The 19,572-nt window shown below is 50.5% G+C and overlaps 1 long non-coding RNA gene across 1 annotated transcript; it reads right to left on the bottom strand.

Moving 5' to 3' along the window:
- Positions 1-1,286: 1,286 nt before the first annotated feature.
- LOC147378166 (uncharacterized) lies at positions 1,287-16,404 on the bottom strand. Its single transcript, XR_015151463.1, has 3 exons — positions 15,548-16,404; positions 14,798-14,878; positions 1,287-1,538 (listed from the first exon to the last, which is right to left on the bottom strand). It is a non-coding gene; the product is annotated as an uncharacterized LOC147378166 (long non-coding RNA).
- Positions 16,405-19,572: the final 3,168 nt, after the last annotated feature.

The following is a 19,572-nucleotide window of genomic DNA, read 5'->3' as shown; positions in this document are numbered from 1 at the left end:
TTTTTTGCTTAGCCCATCATTCTGAAATGCATGGAGTCCCTGCATCTGATCAGGCCTCCATGCAATAGACATTTTCTACCTATCACACTTTTTTCTTCCAATTCACCAATTCTCTTTTCAGCCGTGGCCTTTGAATGGTTTTTAATTTTAATGACTGCGTTTTATGTTAATTTCTCAGCTTAGGGTTCTGGCTTGAAGCTGCTGCTGGCATGCCTCTAAAGCTAGCACTTCCCCCAGGTACAAACTTGAGCTTTCAGCTTTTCACAGAAGACTTAAAAAACCCCACTCAGAGCTCTGAGCAGAGACGATGCACCCCCTTGTCTAGGTTAGTCTCATTTTCAGAGACAGTGGCCTCTTTTCCAGTGTGTTAGCTTTTTGCAAAGGTCCACACTTCAGCTGCCCATCACCACAGGCCCCAGGCCATATTTCCTGCCCCAAACTGGCATTGAACTCCAGCTTCCACCCCCACCCCCCAGCCTCTCACCTCATGGGCAGCTGAAACATCAGCCCTGACTGACCAGTGTCCCTGGCTATGTTGTCTCTTTGTGACTGGCCCTGGCATCTCCCTTTCCTTTAAGGTTGGCTCTGCATTTAAAACCTTTTTTAAAATATCATGTAGGCTTGGGTGCAGTGTTTCTCTATGCTTGCATCAGAAGTGGGGGTCCACTATCAGGAGGCTGCTTGGCCCAGCAACATTTTCAGTAGCTGAGTTCACTCTGCTGCTGCTGCTGATGGAAAATGATGCTGAAGACGAGACAAAGTCTCAGGGGTGGGGGGCAGGGAGGGGATGCCCCACCCCCCCACAACCACCAGGCTCTGTAGCAATCCTGGGTGGCTGGCTGTCCCTCCTCTCTGCTCCTGTGAGAAGGTTGTCATTGGCTGAAATGACAGAGGTCCCAGAAGTCCTCTCCCCCAGGTCATCCTGAAGCTTTAAGACCCCCAAGTGACCCTGGGCTTTTTTAAGGCTGCAGTCCGTCCCCCATCACAGGGAAAGTCCATCCCGCATCACTGGGCAGAGTGCCTGGGATTCCCCCTCTCCCCGCCCAAGGGACGGAGCTGTGATATGGCTCCTCCTGCCCTGGATAATTCAAGGTGAGTCCTGAAGGCCCTGGGAGGTTGGGTTCATCAGGGGACCATGGAGAGCAGGGCCTGGTTCCATCCTAAAGTCCTGGAGGTGAATGGGTGGGGACTGGCCATCTCAGGCTGTCACTCAGAGTTGTAATCCCCTCTTTCTCCTTCTGTCTTCCTCCTGACTGTGTCTGCTGCCTCCTTCCCACATCACCCACCTGCTTCAATATGGACTTTCACTCCTCTGGGCCTGTTCAGATGGGGGGCAGCTCTGTGTGGGAGTCGGGTGCTTGCTCCCAATCCTCCACATGATCTCCTCCTTCCATGCTACAGTATCCCCCGCTGTAGCTGCAGAGGTGGATAGGATGATTTCCCAGAGCCCTTCCACCTCTAGCATCTCTAGCATCCCTGGTCAAGGGCGGCTGGTTGGGAGCTGAAGGTATTGGTGGGGAGGGTTTCCTGGTCTGTGTCTGAAATACAGAAAAAGCTTTATATACAAAGATGCTTCCCAGAGCATCATTTATAATTGTGAAACACAGGAAAAAACCCACAAGTCTTATAAGAGGGGTTTTGTTCAATAAACTGACACATTTCTTAGATTGAATATCCAGCATTCTCAAGAATTGCTAACAATACGGTGGACAGTTGGAATGGTTTGAATATAGCAGAAAAATGTACCATGTCACAGAGCTAACGAAAGGGTCGTGTGGACCCCTTTCTCTTAGCTCTACATGCCGATGTCCTCTGCCGGCTCCTCCTGCAGCTGGTCTTTGGCTGCGACATGTGGTGACTGTTCTAGGAATCACATCCAGACACAAGCATATGCAGAGGAAGAAAAGGGACTTTCTCTTTCAAGATCAAGGAAACCCAAGAGGCCCCAAGGACTCCCCTTTGCCCTCATGGCCGGGAAAAAGGTGTTCACTGATGTATAGGCTAGTAGATGGCAGGTCTGGGCCTCACCAAGACAGGCTGTGGCCATTTCCTGGGGTGGCTGCATGTGGGGCCCCCCATTCGCATGGAAAATCAAGTTACCGCATGAAGGCAAAGAAGCAATCCCAAAACTGTATATAATAGGAACTCTGTTATTATCTTTGTTGGTCTCCTATATATCTAAAATGATTTCAACATAAACATTTAAAAAAATCTAAGATCATTTTCCTAGGCTAAGCTTTTGGAAAATCAATGAGAAGTGAGTACATCATACTGGGACGGTGATATATTTTCCCCTCACTGTTTCCTTTCCTTGGTTGATAAAAAGAAATAAAATATGATAATGATCCTACTGCCACTGAGGCATGGTACTGAAGCCAAACCTATAGCATCTAAATACGCCTGAAAGAAAGTGAAAGTGTTAGTTGCTCAGTCGTGTCTGCCTCTTTGCAACCCCATGGACTACAGCCTGCCAGGCTCCCATGTCCATGGAATTCTCCAGGCAAGAATACTGGAGTCAATTGCCATTTCTTTCTCGAGGGGATCTTCCTGACCCATGGATCAAACCTGGGTCTCCTGCATGCATATGAAACTTTAAAAAATGATTTTTTAAATTATATCTATATAGTAATAGGAAATGGCAACCCACTCCAGTGTTCTTGCCTGGAGAATCCCAGGGACAGGGGGAGCCTGGTGGGCTGCCGTCTATGGGGTCGCACAGAGTCGGACACGACTGAAGCGACTTAGCAGCAGCAGCAGTAATAGCACTCTCTGTTCTAGCCCAGCCTTCCTGTGAGCATAGCCAAGAGCTGGGCATGCAGTTGATGGTTGATTTGGGAACCATCACCAGCAGCTAGAGTGAGGGGTCTGGAAAGTGAGAAGAGGAGAGAAAGCCAATTTAATACTACATCGATGTGGGCAATGGGGGCTCCACCTGACCGGAGCCGTACATCCCAGTTCGGTGGGAGTGGCAGGCACAGTGGCCAGGACCCCGATGCTCGGGCCCTGGCCCATCCCCCACCCTGCCCAATGCACAGGTCAAATGCCCAAGGTCCTACTGTAACTATTGATAAAGCTGCCAAAACAAGCGGAGATCCAGCTCTGTTTCTCCACTGGGAAGCAGGGGTAATAACAGCTCCTTCCCTGAAACTGGGAGGAGCCAGAGAAATGAAGCTGTGCAGCTTACTCGATGAAAAATGATGGTTCATCTCCAGAGTGTCCTCACCCCAGGCCTGGGGGGTAAGGGAATACCTAACTTGCCCAAGGCCACACAGCCAAGAAGCAGTCAGCCTGGGAATTTAATCTGAGCCTTGATCCCCTAATGCGTGTTGCTCCCTGTCTCTCTGTGTGGGGTTCTGCTTGCTGGTTTCTGCAGCCGTCACTAACACACCTGGCTGTAAGGCTAAACTTGCCATCACCTTGGTTTCCTGCTGGGACCACTGGATCCCAGAGGCTGTGAGCTGGACTTGTGGGCTTGATTTAGCTGTCCGCCTCTGTTCCACCCAGAGCAGGCGGTGCACGGCTACAGAGTGGAGAAAATACTAGAGAAAAGCAGAAGAGTCCATGGGGAGTTTGCTGAGGGGAGTAGGAAACTTGAATCTGAAGAGCATTTATTGGTGCCAGGCCTGTGATCTCAGGGGATACGCAAAGCAAACCTATCAGGTCACATACCCATTTTACAAGAGCAAGAAACTGAGGCTCAGGGAGGTTAGGGAACTTGACCAAGAGACTAGTCGAAGGAACTAAGAACTCTACTTACTGTGGGGAAGGGCCTCCTGGGGCCGTAGCACCTGCCCAGGTGCTTCCTCTGGGACCAAACCCTGGGGGCTCCATGCCATTGCCCCTGGCCCCTGGCCCTGCCAGTCTGCCTGTCATCAGAATCCAGGCCCTTTCATGGAGCTCTCAGCTATGCCAGTTCCCTGTTTCCAGTTGGTGGGAGACCTCTTGCATTAGCCTGGCCGGGACCCAGCAACCTGCAGAGCAGACCCCCGGGGGCCCCCAGGATCTCCCTTTGGAGTGGCTGGTGTGGTTGAGCCAACATCCTCTGCCTTCTCTGTGTCTTCCTACCACCTCTACCTTGCCTCTGCTCATCCTTTTGGTCCCGCCCAGCTGCTGCCTGCTTCCAAGGCCTTTTCTGATGCCACAGCCCTCAGGGCATCCTCTTTTTCTGCTGCCTCAGAGCCCAAGTGGTTCCCAACGTAGGTGAGCTCCACCCTGGCTCCGTGCAGTATGGCCTTGCTCCCAAATAATCCCATCTGGCTGCCTGTCAGGAGGACTTTAGGAAGATGCCCCTCGGGGGCACCTGGAGAAATCAGAGAGGTGTCATGGGTCTTCCTCTCTCCTCGGGCCCCTCCAACGCACTCAGCCTGAGGGGTGACTGCAGGACCCTAGGCCCTGTCCCTCAACAGCTAAAGGACAACGTAGGGTGTGGTGACCCAGTGGCCTGGAGGGGAGCTGAGCTAATGTGGCCAAGGGTCTGCATCTCAGGGTTATGCATCCCGGAGCACACTGCTGCTTGGTGTGCTGGATGGGAGGTGAGCGGGCCAATCTTGTCCTTTGATTCCAGCCCTCTCGGAGACTAAGGTTCAGTGCGTTCCACCATGCTGTGCTCACGAAGGCAGGAAGGAGAGGGCTGTCCGTGGCCAGCTCTGACTGTCGCTTGGAGTTTACTGAGGGCAGACTGTCCTGAGCCGACTGCATGCACTGCTGCCTCTGCTCCCTCCCAGTGGCCCTGTGAAGCCTCGGGTCCCCTCCCAGTGGTGCTGTCCTCCATGGATACACTGCCTGGGTTCTGCTACCTGCTGTCACAATGCTAAGTGGGAATCACTATAGTGTCCCAGGGAAGACTCAGACCCGCCTTTTCTGGCCCTGACAGGAGAGCAGTTGGAATGCTTGATTCATTCACAATGTGGTAATAATGCACAATCTGTTAGGTTTGCTGTTGCTGCCATTGATTCTCCACCATACCTATTATCACTAGAGTTACTTCAGATGGGTACTGAAGTACAGTTACATCATATCTGGGGGCATTACGGTGGGGTTATTGCAGTGGCTACTAGGTCGGGAGTTAGGAGACCTGAAACCTAGGCCTGCTTTTATATGTCTTTGAATTATTTACTTTACTTTTTTTTTTTTTTTGGACTTGTCAGTATCATCTACGCTGTTCAGAACAGAAATTTCCAAACAAACTAGTCTCAATAATAACACATTTGAAAAAGAAAATTTGCTAGTTAACATAAATGAAAACATAAATGAAAAATGAAGCTATGTAGGCTTCAGGTGTGGGTTGATCCAGTGAGTAACAATAGCTTCAGGCTCTGGTGCCATTCTCTGTCACTCCCGTTGCCCTTCCTCATGGGGTACAGTGGTTGCTCCACCGGCTCAGCCCTGGCAAGATAACAGAAGCAGTTGTGGCAATCCCACCCTGCCCCTCCTCACATCCCTGGTCCGGAGCAGAGTGTCTGCCGCCCCTCACGCCTAGCAAAAGCCTTGATGTTCACTTGGATTGGCCTATCTTAGGTCTCAGGCTGAACCCCAAATCAGGCGCCATGGCCAGAGAGATGGAATGTGCTGATTGGCTCAGCCTGGATCACAGATCCCACCCCCAAAACAGCAGGGAGGCTATTTCCCTAATCAGCGTGAAGAGGTTCGGAAGGAGGGAGGTGGTGATGGGTGGAGCGCAGGCAACAGCTACCCACTTTATGTTTCAGTTATGTCGTTTAGCCTTCATCTCTACTCCTTCATTTAGAAAACAAGAGACTTTGTCTAGAGTCCTTTCTAACACTAACATTCTGGACCTATCGGTCATCTTTATCTTCCACACTGAATCACCGAGACCAGAGCAATAGATAGAAGTGGCCTTGCGCTATCCACAGAGAAGGGTTTTCTGCTCCAAATGTAGCAACCATATCTTCCCCAGCAAACAGTCACTGTGTCCTTTGTCTGCGCAAGGCCAAGTACTGCCACTGTGTGAGTGTAAGACCCAGACCCTGGCCTCGAGGGCCTTACGGGTAAATCAGTGGCATGCAGCAGGCATTTACTGAGCACCTACTGTGTGCAATGCAAATTACAGACAACAGTGACATCTTCCAGGTGTGAGATTTCCAGTTACTAAGCCCATCCTGTGGGGCTGACAGGTGTCACTAGACGAGGACAACAGAGGGCGGGGCAGACAGAGCTGGTCAGCAATGACAGCCCTTGCTGTCCCAGGCAAGGGCGCTGGCTGTGGTGTGAAATGATTACAGTGGGAATGGCTTGAATGTGCTTTGAAGGCAGAGCTGGTACAGTGTTTACATGGTTAGGGGCAACATGAAAAGGCAGGACTCCTGTTTAAAAGACGGGGAAAGGGGCTTTCCTGGTGGTACAGTGGTTAACACTCTGCCCTTCCAATATTGGGGGTGTGGGTACGATACTTGGTTAGAGAACTAAGATTCTATATGCCATGTAGCCAAAAACTAAAAAAGAAAGAAAAGGCAGGAAAAAGTGTCACTAAGGATACTAAATCATAAAGCTTCCTCCTTTCTGATTCCTTTCTCTCTCAACTTGTCATGGTGTCTACTTGTTGGCCACTTAATGTCATTTTAAGTAATGATAAGTAAACACCTCATATGACACAAATAAACTTATCTACAAAACAGAAACAGACTCAAAGACATAGAGAACAGACTGATGGTTGCCAAGAGGGAAGGGTAGGGCGAGGAAGCGAAGGATTAGGACTTTGGGGTTAGCAGATGCAAGCCATTATATATAGAATGGATAAACAAGGTCCTACTGTGTAGCACAGGGAAACTATATCCAACCTCCTGGGATAAACCATAATGGAAAAGAATATGAAAAAGAATGTATATCTATGTATAACTGAATCACTTTGCGGTACAGCAGAAATTAACATTGTAAATCAACTATACTTCAATTCTTTAAAAAGTAAACATTTTAAATGATGAGCGTGCATTTTACTGTTCATCTCTAGACTGTGCCAGGCCAGTTTTAAGCGTAAATAGAAGAACATTTAACTCACATGCAGAATCACCAGGATTACACAGTTTGTGTTTCAGAGTTAGTCCATGCATATGTATTTCATTCTTACCAGAGCAGCGGAAACGCAGCCCAACACTCACTCAACTGTTTTTATTTCACTTCTTGATATGCACACACTCTACCAACATGCTCTACCTCCAACTTCCTGTTGGAAGGAAGAGGACCCGGGGCTGCGTTCTTGTTCCCTGTGCTTTGGGTCTCACGTCCAGCACACCAGGTTGGCAGGTACAGGAAAGGGACAGAGTAAGAAGGAATGTGAAGACACCTCAGCTGTCCCTGTTTCATGAATGCCGTGGCCTTCTCTTTGCATTGGGAGCAAGTTCTGGCTCAAGTGGAAGGCATGGCCTTTCAGGGCAGTCCACATTTCCATGGACTCACCTGGTCCTGAGGGGCACTAATCCCCCTGCCCCCCGGCACTGGACTTCACCTACAAAACACAACATCAAAGACCAAATTACTGAGAACTTCTGCATGGCAGCCCAGAGCATTAACCCAAGTGTGGGGCCTTTCAGTGAGGGGCCTTGGGTGACCACACAGGGAAGATGCCCATGGGGCAGGCTCTGCTGGAAGGACAGGGATTTGTCCAGGGAGAGAGATGGTGAGAGGGCATCCTGGGTAAGCAAAGGACAGGCTTCGGCAAAGATACCAAGGTGGGAATTCTCCTGGTAGAGTTAGGAGGGGGAGGCGGTCCATCCCTAATCAGGAGTCTGATTAGGGATGGACCTTCTTAACGGCTGGTGGTCAGTCAGGAGCCAGCAGTCCGCAGAGAGCCGTACACCTTAAAAGCCTCAGTGTCGCCATCAGTCCTGGGCCGTGATCATGAATGGGGCTACTCATAAGCCATCTGTATGGCTTTAAATTGGCTCCTCCCTGGGAGTGGGGGGCTGGTGGTGCACCTTCCTCTCCCTGGACTGTTTGCCCCTGAGTGTCATTGTTTGCCAAATTGGACCAACCCCACTTGATCCCAAGCTCCTTAATAAAGGGGTAGGTGTTACACTATATTTCAGAACTGCCCTTTAGTGCCAGACATCAGAACTTCAACAAAAAATTTTATGGAAGGAAGAAAAGAGAACTCGTTCTTTGGGAATTATACTTTTTTAAAAAATTGAAGTATAGCTGACTTACAATGTTGTGTTAGTTCCAAGCGTGCAGCAAAGTGATTCATCTATCTATATTATACATATTCTTTTCCATTATAGGCTAATACAAGATATTGAATATAGTATGTGCTATATAGTAGGTCCTTTTGGTTTATCTATTTTATATATTGTGGTGTGTATATGTTAACTCCAAACTCTTAATTTATCTCCCAGGAACAATGCTTCTTTAAGTGTTTTAATTCAAGTAGTGACCTTTTTTGAATTTTAAAGTTTAATCTTGAAACTGATCCATGCCTCCCATTTTCCATTCGACAGGCTTTCCCTTCGGTAGACGACGGGGAGCCACACCTGGACAGAAGAGTGACTGCTGACTAACGGGGGGACGGGCGGGCCCTACTGCTTCTGGCTGACATCATCCTGAAAGCCTCCGGAGAGGGCCAGACATGGGCCCTCCCGTGATGGTGACTGCGTGTGATGAGGTCCGGAGACAGCGAAGGAAGCGGGTGAATGGGTTGTAAAGTAAAGATAAATAGAGAGGATAAACTAACCCTAGAGAAGATCAGAGCAGCCTGAGGTCCACCCAGCCCTGCAGGGCCTCGACCCTCGGATTATTTCTAAGCTGTGAGGCCGGGTGAGCAACTGAGACACTGGTACAAGTTTTCCCTGGAGTTCTCTGGGAGGGAAAGAAAGAAAGATTTACAAGCCTTCCGTGAACACATCACGTGGTTAGAAAGAGAGCAAGGAGGGATACCCTTTGTCAGATTATATGTTGGCCTAGCACTGCGTACCACCAAACAATTAGCTAAAGATGTGAAGTTTTCCTGACTTGGTTTTCAAAATTCCAGTGCAATATAAACACTTAAATTCTTGGTGGATTTTTTTCTCCAATTTTCCTCCAGATGTTTGGAGGGGTGCAGATACCACAGTACATAAGTGTGTTCAGAAGGCCACTAAATTAGGCAAGTGGGTGTGAGGGTGTGACCTTCTGCCAGGGAAGCCCTGGGACAGAGGCACAGCCTGGACCATGAGGTGTCTTGCACCTTCGGAGTTGGGAGTGGGGTTGGGGAGCTGGGCTGGAAGTTTCTGGAACAGCCAGGCACTATAGATAGCAAGGAATGTACCCATGAGGCCGACACCCGCCTGAGCTGTCAGAATTCACACCCTGGAAATGAAGGCAGGGGCCGAGGCGGGAGGAGGACGTGTGTACATGGGGATATGCAGAAAGACACTGCATGTCCCTGGGGGCAGCTGTGGCCCGCATTGGGCTGGAGTGGAGGGAGGCAGGGCCTGGCTCTGGGATCCTCACTTCATATGTCAGCTCTGGGGGATCTGCACTGCTGCCTGGATGGGGAAGCTGACAAGCAGTGGTTACATCACTGTCCAGAGGCTTGATGGAAACTGACTCATGCCGCCCACTCAGTGCCTTTTATGCCTCCTGGCCCTGGGGCCAAACGAATTTGCTTGATGATGTGTTACCCGGACAGCTGAACAGTCGGAGGAAGAAAGAAAAAGTTGTTCTTGGTGGTTTTAACTCTGAGATTAGGCAGGGACAGCAAAAAAAAAAAAAAGAACTATCAGTAATTAAATGAAACAAACTCAGCCTTGCTGGGGAGGGAGGGAGCTTCCTTGCCTGCCTTCTCCTTTCAGAGCACAGGCCAGGTGGGGCCCCAAGCCTTCTGGCTCAGAAGATCCCTTGCTGCTGGGGAGGCAGAAGCCATTAAGGATGACATATGGCTGTCAAAGGATGCTCTCAAAGGCGAGCAGGCCCCAGGAGGGCCCCTGCCCACCCAAAGCACCTTTTTTGTGTCACACTGTCCCTGGCCGTTTCCTGGGGTCATTCGCCGGCTTTGATATCCCAGTGGTAGACTTACTTGGGTTGCCACCTTTGAGACTGGGCCCTAGGGAGCTGTCGGCTCATTTACGACTGTCAAGCCCCAAGATAAGGTGCTCGCAGATCAGGGTCACTTCCTCATACGCCAGGGGGCCCTGAATTGAGCATAAATGTGTCAAACACCTGCAGCCCAGAGCTGAACAGCTCTCAGAGATGTTGACCCGCTGGCCCCAGCCTTCACTGAGCTCAGACTGCCTGCCAGGAGATGGGATTTCTCTCCTTGTAGCCGGTGAAACTGAGGCCCAGAAGTAGTCAGGAGTCACTGTAGGAACCGCTAGAGAATGGCAGCCAAGAGCGTGGACCCTGAACTTGGAACAAAACTGACATACCTGACCTCCACTCATTAGCCAAGTGACAGTCAATCCATCTAAGGTCCATTTGCCCATCTGTAAAATGGACAGATGTGTCGTATCACTTTCTCAGGGCTTGGCTGTGAGCTTCAACGGGGATTCTGAGAAATTTATTGCTGTCTTAGCCTTTTTGACTGTGAACGAATTGCTTTCTGGGGCAGCCTAGCACCTGAGCCCCAAGCTCCAGCTTAAACCTCGTGGGCTTAAGGACTTTTAGAATTTTGGGTCCAGCAAGGAGAATTTGCCTGTAGAATCCCAAAGAGAGGTGGAGGGAAGGCTTTGGGACATCCAGATGGCTCATGAGGACGGGGAGGGGCAATGACACAGGGGCTGGGGGTTGGCCTTGCACAAACAGAAACATTCAGGTGACCCCACCTGTTGTGGAAAGGGCTTCCCTGGTGCCTGGAACTTTGGAGTGTAAGCATGGGGAACCTTAGCTGCAAGAGGGCCCCTCTGGTTGGCTGGCTTAGAGCAGATGTGGCTACCAGCAGGAGATGCCCTCCAAGGACAGGCAATGCTGATGTGGTCAGGAAGCTGCCTGGCAGGCCTACCCCATAGCTGCCTGCCACAGCTGCCCGGGGATGCCACTGCTCACCATGCAACAAACCACCAGCTGTGACTTCTTGGGAAACCTCCAAAGCCCTCCCAACATTCCTCAGAGGCTTAGGAAGGGGCCAAGAATGCCCAGTTTGTGAGTGGGATATCTTGAAACTGATTTAATCATATGCAGATAAGTGAATGGGGCATTTCCTGTGTCCAGGTGTCACCGAGGTGTTCACATGTGTCACCCACATAAAGAGTGGGCACAGAGTCTAGGACAGACAGGCCTTCAGCAAATGTCTTGCACATGACTCTTGATAAAGGGCCCTGAACTAAGACCATCAGCTTCAGGGTGTTTCTCGTGGATGAGCACGGCTCGGTCCAGGGGTGCACTTGGTGCTGTTCAACTCCTCCCCCACAAGCTCATGACCATGCTACCTTGGAAGCAAGTCTCCATCCAGCTTCTGCTCCACAGAGGACTTTGGGGAACAAGCATTGCTTCTCAAGGCCTCAAGGGTCTATACAGACTCCTGAGTGGGTGGTGTCAGGGGACGCCAGACCCCCTGCCCTTTGAAGAACTCCCACCCCTGCATGATGTCCCCTGTGACAGTCACACACTTCCTGGGTAGGATTCCATGGTCCTCATCATCCAAGTAGCCAGGCAACTGGCAATCCTTCCAAATGCCGGACAACTGCATGGAGGACCACTTGGGGATCAAACTTCGGGTACCAGCGCTACAGGCCCAATCTCCAGGCCTCCCTGGATTCTTATCCTCAGTTCATGCACCCTGGGGAGTGTTTCTAAATAATGCAGCCAACTGGCAAGTCTGCAATACCTTTATTTTCACCAAGGAGCACTTATTTCTCATGTCATCAGGCTGGTTACTGGGCAGCTATTTTCACACATACACCAAAAACTCCACAAAGCAAAACACACCAATTCTAACATTCTTTGTGTTGGCAAATTGTGGGCTGTATTTTGAGGCAATAGAAGCCCTTACAGTAGGGTTTCCTCAGGAATGGCCTTCTGGCCTGGGAGTCATGATTTGCAGCTTGGAACGCCCACCTCATTGTTTAATCTAAGTGGCATCCCCAAATGTCACATCAGAGCAGGCCCTTGGGAGCTTTTGCTCCGAGGACTGGAACCTGGGGTGTGAATTGGTCCCTTGATGAAAATGTGAACTAAAGGGCTCTTTTCCTTTTTTTTTTTTTTTTTTCTTCTGAGATCTTAAGTCTTGCTCCCAATTAGCTTATGAGCTCCTTGGGAGCAGAGCCAGAGGTTCAGCCACACGATGCTAAATTCATTGTATTCGCTGCTTCTTTAAATATTTATTAAGTGAATTTTGGGAGAGTAGAAAAGTTGGCTGAAAAAGGCATTTCGGGAAAGGAGGGCCTTGGTGGCCAGGTGAAAGAAGCTGAATTACATTCAGGGGAGCCAGGAAGCCATGGAACTTTTGAGGAGGAGACTGGCTTGACCAAAGTGATTCTTGACAAGGAGCAGTTCATGGTCTGAGCAGCCATCCAAGGGTCCCTGGTACATACACAGAGCATCTCTCTTCCTGGCCAGGCTTCAGTTTAGCGTGGTTTTTTTTTTTTTTTTTTTGGTCATGCTGCTCAGCATCTGGGATCTTAGCTCCCCAACCAGGGTTTGAACCTGCACCCACTGTGATGGAAGCATGGAGTCTTAACCACTGGGTTTCTAGGGAAGTCTCTAGCGGTTTCTTAAGAACAGGAACCATGGAGGATCTGCTGAGTACCGGATTCTGTGCTAGAAGTCTCAGGCCCCAGGTGTCCGGATGAACCCTCTCTCTCCCCCTTTTCTAGAAGAGGAAGCCAAGGTTGAGAGCGGTCAAGTGATTTGCTCAGAACCCCAAGCAGGAAGGGTAGATGGTTTCTGTCTGTCGCAAAGCCCTCCCTACACGAAGCCTCCACTCGTCCTCCAAGCTGAGGCATTGGCTTCTGAGTCTCTCTGAGGTATCTGGAATCAGAGACATGCAAAGCAGGCCGGTTCCAGCTCTTGCTCGGGAACAGCAGTGCAGAAAACGAAATGCTTTCAAGTCACAATACCCACTCTCTGCATTGCAGCCCATCTGTGCTAAGTGGAATTCCACAGGGATCATGGTCCTCTGGAGGTGGGAGGAGGCACTTGATGGACTTCGGCAGCCGAGACCAGACCTCTGCTGAAGGCAAGTCCCATTAGACAGCTACGTCCTTAGCCTTTCGGGGGAATGCTTGTGGGGTGGCTGGTATTTCGTCTTGTTGCAAGATGATAATGCTTAATTAGGACATTTTGCATAATAAGCCCGTGTATTGGACTGAATTTGCAATATTTGGCACATTAAAAATTATTTTTCAGTTGAGATTAAAAAAAAAATTATACTTTCCTGCCTACACTCTCATTCAATCTAGAGACCCTTAAGTTATTCTATGTGGAGATGGATTATTCATCCTGATGTAGGACCAGATAGGAGGCAAACCATTTAAATAAAAAAAAATTTATTAATACTCAGCATGTAATGAGGGGAGTTTTATGGCTCAAGATAGCTATTAACACCCTCCTTGTCTTAGGCTCTGGGGAGCTCACATATTGCAGAGGGGTCAACAGGGATGCAGGGGCAGACAGACCTGGATTCTGCCCCCAACACCGGTACTTCCTCGTTGTGTGTCCTTAGGCAGGTTACTCAATCTCTCTGAGAATTGATTTTCCCCTCTATAATATCTGTATCTGCTGCACGTGTGCCCAGTCATGTCCAACTCTTTTGTACCCCATGGACTGTAGACAACCAGGCTCCTCTGTCCATGGGATTTCCCAGACAAGAATACTGGAGCAGGTTGTCATTTCCTACTCCAGGGGATCTTCCCCACTCAGGGACCGAACCTGAGTCTCCTGTGATTCCTGCATTGCAGGTGGATTCTTTACCTCATGAGCCATTGTGGAAGCCCGTACTTTAGGGCAACTAATTGAATTGCCAATTAAACTAGGTAACAAATACCAAAACAACCCACTGGCCACCCCTGGAATGTTGACTTGCGGCTGGTAGTTGATGCTTTTTTTCTTTTTTAGGAGTTCCCAGCCGTGGAGGTAAGATTAATAGGGATTAGCTGTCACCTGGAAGAATGTAGTGGAGAGAAATCATGGGCTTTGGGATTGCTCAGATACAACTCATACTCTACCAATCACTAACTCCATGTCTTGGGGAGTTAATATAGCTCTTGGCACCTCTGTGTTCTTATCTGTAAGATGGGCTCATCACACTACCTGCCTGGCAAGGTGTGTTAGGGGAGCTCATGCCTGAGGAGGAGTAGATTTATATTAAGACTCCATTTGTTGGAGAGTGCTCAGGTCTCCAGACTAAAGGCAACCAGCTCAGGTCCCACCAGGATCCACCAGGGTACCCAGCAATATCTGTGAGCTGAATAGAACTGTCTCATCCATACATATCTGAAGAATGTCCACATGGGTACAGATGTTGTGATCGACGGAATCCAAATTCTAAGGCATGACTGAAGTCATTTTCTCTTAGCGGAAGTAGAAAGGGCAAAAAGGAGGAGCAGAAATTTTATTTGGCACTGAAAAGGGTCAGCTAGAGAGGTTGGAAATTCTGGTCCACAAACCAACTAGTCAGTCGTGTGTGATGCTGGATCTGGAGGCTGGTTGGAGGTCAGAGACAGACTGAGGAGGAAGCTGGTCCTCAGGAAACCCAGTCCGCCACTGTCCAGTCCCCTTCCCTCTCTTACTGGACTCCCCAGGGGAAGGGGGGCACCTACCTCATGATCAAGAGCTTTGGGGGCAAACCTAAGAGCTTCTTATGAGGTTGTGTTTCTATCCAGGCTCACTTCACAGGGAGCAAACTAAGGCATGGAATGGTTAAGTGACTCACCCCAGGCAGCAGATTGGGGCTTCACACACAGGCAGACCTGCTCCAGGAGGCTGGCTTCCATCCAGGGCTTGGGAGAAGAGTCTGGGGACACGGGCAGCAGTAGCAGCAAGGGCAGCGGGTAGAGAAGAAAATCCCAAGAGAGTGTGGGTTAGGCGGAGGCCAGTTCGTCTGCACACTGCCCTGCCTGCTCCACAGCCCTGGCCAGGAGTCTCAGAGCAGCCAGAGGACACGACTCTGCAGCTCGCCAGAGGCCTAAAGTCCTTCATCTCCCTTTCTCTCACCTTCAGGTCAGGAAAGCAGGGAAGTGGTGTGAACTGCTTCTGCTGTAAATGTCAACCCAGAGACCTGCACGTGTCGGCTGCCCTTGCTGGAGGGGAGGGGGCCAGGGGACCCCCTCACCGCGGTTGCAGAGGGTGACACCCTACAGAGCAAGACTCCTTCTATCAGGAACAGGGTCAGGGCAGAAAACATCACAAGAAAGAGGCACACAGAAGAGACCCAATGTTCAAGGGCAGCCCCACTATGGATGTGACCAGACCTTGAGTTAAGCATGGCATCCAGAAGGCTCAGGCAGCAGATGTGGAGGGAAACAGAGGCAGACTAGGCCATTGCAAGACTCTGGGAGGCCTTCTGGAAAAGGCCAGCTAGCAGGCATTGGGTTCTGTGAGCATCTGGGGAAAGGGCCATAGAAGGAGCAGGGGCAGGGGATGCTGTGAACCCGGATGTGGAGATAGGCAGGTGAAGGTGTACCTGGGAAGCATCAGCTCACGGCATTCCAGGAGGCTGTTTCCCGGTTCCTCATGGCCTCTGGGAGGAGCTCTGGGAGCCACCAAATGAGACTCAGCCCTGGCCAGCAGGGAGCTCACAGTCCAGCTGGGCAGACACATTTTCTCAGAGGTTCTGAAACTTCACCCTGCCCCCTGGGGAGGGCCTGTTCAAAGGTAGGTTTATGGGTCCCTTGTCCTCAGAGCGTCTGCTTTAGAAGGTCTCAGGTGGGACCTGAGGTTCTGCATTTCTACCAAGATCCCAGATGTTGCTGCTGCTAGCTGGACCACACTTGGAGAACCGCACATCAAAAACAGTGTCGCTAATAGAGCAGGGGACCGAGGAGGAGCTTCCAGCGGAAAGAGGTGTAGATGCAAGAAGAGTGGGCCAAAGGGCAAGGAGGTTAAAGTGGGCATGGAATCCAGCTAGACCACAGCCAGTGGGTGGAGAGCCTGGACTCAGCTGGGGGATGGGGGCATTTCTCCAGGAAACACTGAGGACCTCTCAGTTGAGAAAGGTGGACCCGAGATGCTAGGTTGTTAGAGGAGCAGGACAGAATTGAGATTCCCGGGGGGAGCCTTCCAGTGCTCAGAGCATCTCCCCACGTCAGTTACCGAGTTCACCCACCCACAACTCTCTGAGGTCTGATTCTACATCTTTTAACACCAGGCTTGCCCGCCTGTTCCAGAAAAGGAAATCGAGGCTCAGAAGTTGTGCAAAGGCAAGTACAGTGTGAACTAGATCAGCTGTAGTTAACCACAATCCCGCCACCTCCTCCAAGTCCAGAGTCAGGCAAGCCCTTCCCTTGTTCCCACTGAATAGCTGCCCCCGTTGTGTTCATCCTGTGAATAAAATAGCAGGAAGTCAATAGCAGGCCACGTAATGTGAGAAAGGTAATCATCCCCCATCAGGAAATCCTGTTGCTGAGAGTCCCCTGGGAATGTTCACTTTCCCACTCAGACTACTCCCCACCCACCACCCCCTCCCCTCCCCAGCTTCCCGACTGTCTGCCCAGTTGGCTTCTACAGGTGAAACTGGGCCAGAAATGCTGGGCTCTTGGCCAGAGTCTGACCTTCACCCTCTGGCCTTGAAGAGTCCCTCAGTGTAGCATCTCCTGGGGAGGAGGAGGCAAAAGAGGAGCCACCAGAAGTCCCCCAGCACTCGTGGACTCTGCCAGGAGGGTTGCGAGCCCTGGCTGGGGAGAGAGGGGGATGCTGGATGCTCAGACGTTGTACCCTCCATGGCAAGAGGCCCCAGGACAAGCATCCTGTCCTCCCTGGCTTCCATTCCCTTGCCTGTAAGTGAAGCAGCAAAGGGAAGTGAAGTTTACACACGTGAATCTGCACATTGTAGGTTCTAGTCAACCCGCAGGAGATTAAGCAGGTCAGAGCCCCCAGGGCTCAGAAGCCACAGAGGAGAACCCCTCATCAACTCCTCTCGTGCAGAGAACCCAAGTTCTGCCCAGGCAGGCATCTGATGCCACTGACTGACAGTCTCATTTGCTGGCGTTTTCTTCCACTGAGTGATCTTATTTTATATGACACACATTCACTTTCACATGTAATTACCTCCCTTCTCCCATCAAATAGCCCTGCGAGTTAGGCTGTCTTGGGTTATCTATTCTGTGATCCAGTTCCTCAGTAGATAGTACTGGAGCCTCCTCCAAGTGCCAGGCATGGGTAGGTGCTGGGAACACAGATGCGGTCCTGCCCTCGAGGAAGTCTCCATCTGCCAGGGAAGCTAAGTCTGATAAACAAATCATATGCTCAATTAGCTAATTTCAGTGATAGAGCTTCAAGGGAGAAGGGCTAGCTGCCCAGGGAGCCTCTAACAGGGAACCTGGTTGAGTGTACAACTGTGAGCTGGGAACTACAGGAGTTCCTCTGCCCACTTTTCCACAGACTCCACCTGGCCTGTTCACCTTGCATCAGTAACCAAAATGCCCTCCTGATCCCTCTGTGTGCTGAGTGTGCAGCTGCTGCTTTCTTATCTTGATCATTTTGCTTAAGCTGTCCTCTTTTTCATGGTGCCTACCTGAACCTGAACTCTACGTGTTGTCTGTCCTTGGGGCCTATGTCTCCCTCCCAGACCATGATCTCTACCCTCTGAAAGTTCTGATGCCCTGACAGAATTGGTAGTCTCTGCTGCAGAGATCTCACCCTTCCCTCTTCCTGATTCCCCAGCATGCCCCGCCCCTTGTTCACTGTCAGGTGTGAGGCACTGGGATGAGGAGACCCAGTTTCCATGTCCCCGGGCTCACAGCCAGGCAGGACCATGGCATCAAGGAACCATGAAGTGACCTGATGGATGTTGGCTCCCAGTGCTAGTGAGGCCCTATCAGAGAAGGCTCCCTGGAGGAGGTGACGCTGAACTGAGTCTGAAAGGGTGGGAAGTAGACAGATGCAGCATTCTAGCCAAGGAGAGCAGTGAGAACAGTCTCAGGAGTGAGGGGAGTCGGGTGGTGGAGAGAGAAAGGCCTATTCTAGAAATGACAGACTGATGGGTACAGCTGGACAGTAGAGTAGAAGGGGCACTTCATCTAGTTGGGGGCATTCAGAAAGGCTTCCTGGAAGCAAGTGAGACAAACTGAAGGATCAATAGCAGCTGGCAGGAGGGAGGGGGAAGGATGCCATAGACACTGAGGAAGGAGGGTATAGTCACTAATAATGCTGTATAATAACTCACTCCAAAACTCAGTGACTTAAAGCAAAAAAAGAAATAACCATTGGTCCTTTCTCATGGTTTCTGTAGATGGGGGATTTGGGAGCAACTTGGCTGGTTTTTCTGGCTCAGGGTCTCTCCTGAGGTTTCATTCACATGTCAACTGAGCTTGCCTGCGGTTGGAGGGCCTGTCGCCCAGGTGGCCTCCTCCCAAGCCCAGCTCACTGGCGGTGGCTGTTGGCAGGAGGCCTCAACTCCTCAATCCAGTCCACCTCTCCACTGGACTGTTCAGGGTCCTCACCCGGTGGCTGCTGGCTTTCAAGGGAGTGAGTGAGCCAAGAGGCCAAGGTGAGAGCTAGAGAGGCTTTCATGACCAAGCCTCTTAAGCCACATGCTTCTGGAGTATTCTACTTGTCCCATAGGACAGCCCTGCTGCAGGGTGAGAGGGGACCAGCACTGGGACCATGCAAGGCAAGTGAGGCCTTTGCCTTGTGTACAAACACTCGGTATGGAAAGCAAGACGTATTTTGAATAATCAAAATCATTGTGAAAACGACCATGATAAACAAAGTACCAACATTTAAAATAAAGACTGAACCCAACAGGGCTTGGATTAGGGATCCTGTGCAAGAATGTGAACTCAGGAGCCCAAGACTGTGGCAGGCCATCCTGGAGACTGGATACCATGCCCAAGGATGAGTGGATGTGGGCTACGTGATGAGCCAGGCCCTCGAGGTAAAGCCCACTCCCCAAGTTCTGGGTCTAAGAGCCTTAGGGTCTCAGAAGCAGGTGTGCAGCCCAGACCCAAGGGCAAGGAGTAAGTACTGGGGAGACCTGTTTCTCCAGCAAGAGTCACTGAACCAAAGAGGAAAAATCTCCACCCACAACTCAGATATAAACAGCAATCTCATTTTCAGGGAATTGGGGTTGGGAACTTTATTCTTTTCCCAGTGCTACGGTAACAAATGACCACAAACTGGGGGACTTAGAACAACAGAAACAGTTATTATCCCAGAGTTCTGTTGACCAGAAGTCCAAAATCAAGGAGTCAGTCCCTTCTGGGGGCTAGGAGGGAGAATCTGTCCTGTGCCTCTCTCCTGGCTTCTGGTGGGTGCTGACAACCCCCGAGGATCCTTGGCTTATGGACACGTTCCCATTCCACGTGGTGCTCTTCCCTGCATCTGTGCACTAATAGCCCTTCCCTTTAAGGACACCAGTCATTGGGTCAGGACCCACTGCAATTTGACCGCATCTCTAAAAGCCCTGTTTCCAAATAAAGTCATATTCATAGGTACTGCGGGTTAAGACTTGAACAGGTCTTGGTGGCAGGGGCACAATTCTACCCACGA

The sequence above is a fragment of the Bos grunniens genome, chromosome 2 (assembly GCF_055505025.1).
Source record: "Bos grunniens cultivar Pamir isolate PY7600 chromosome 2, Bosgru_T2T1.0, whole genome shotgun sequence".
NCBI lineage: Eukaryota > Metazoa > Chordata > Mammalia > Artiodactyla > Bovidae > Bos > Bos grunniens.
Note: the sequence above shows the minus strand (reverse complement) of the source record. Positions and strands in the feature narration are given on the sequence as shown.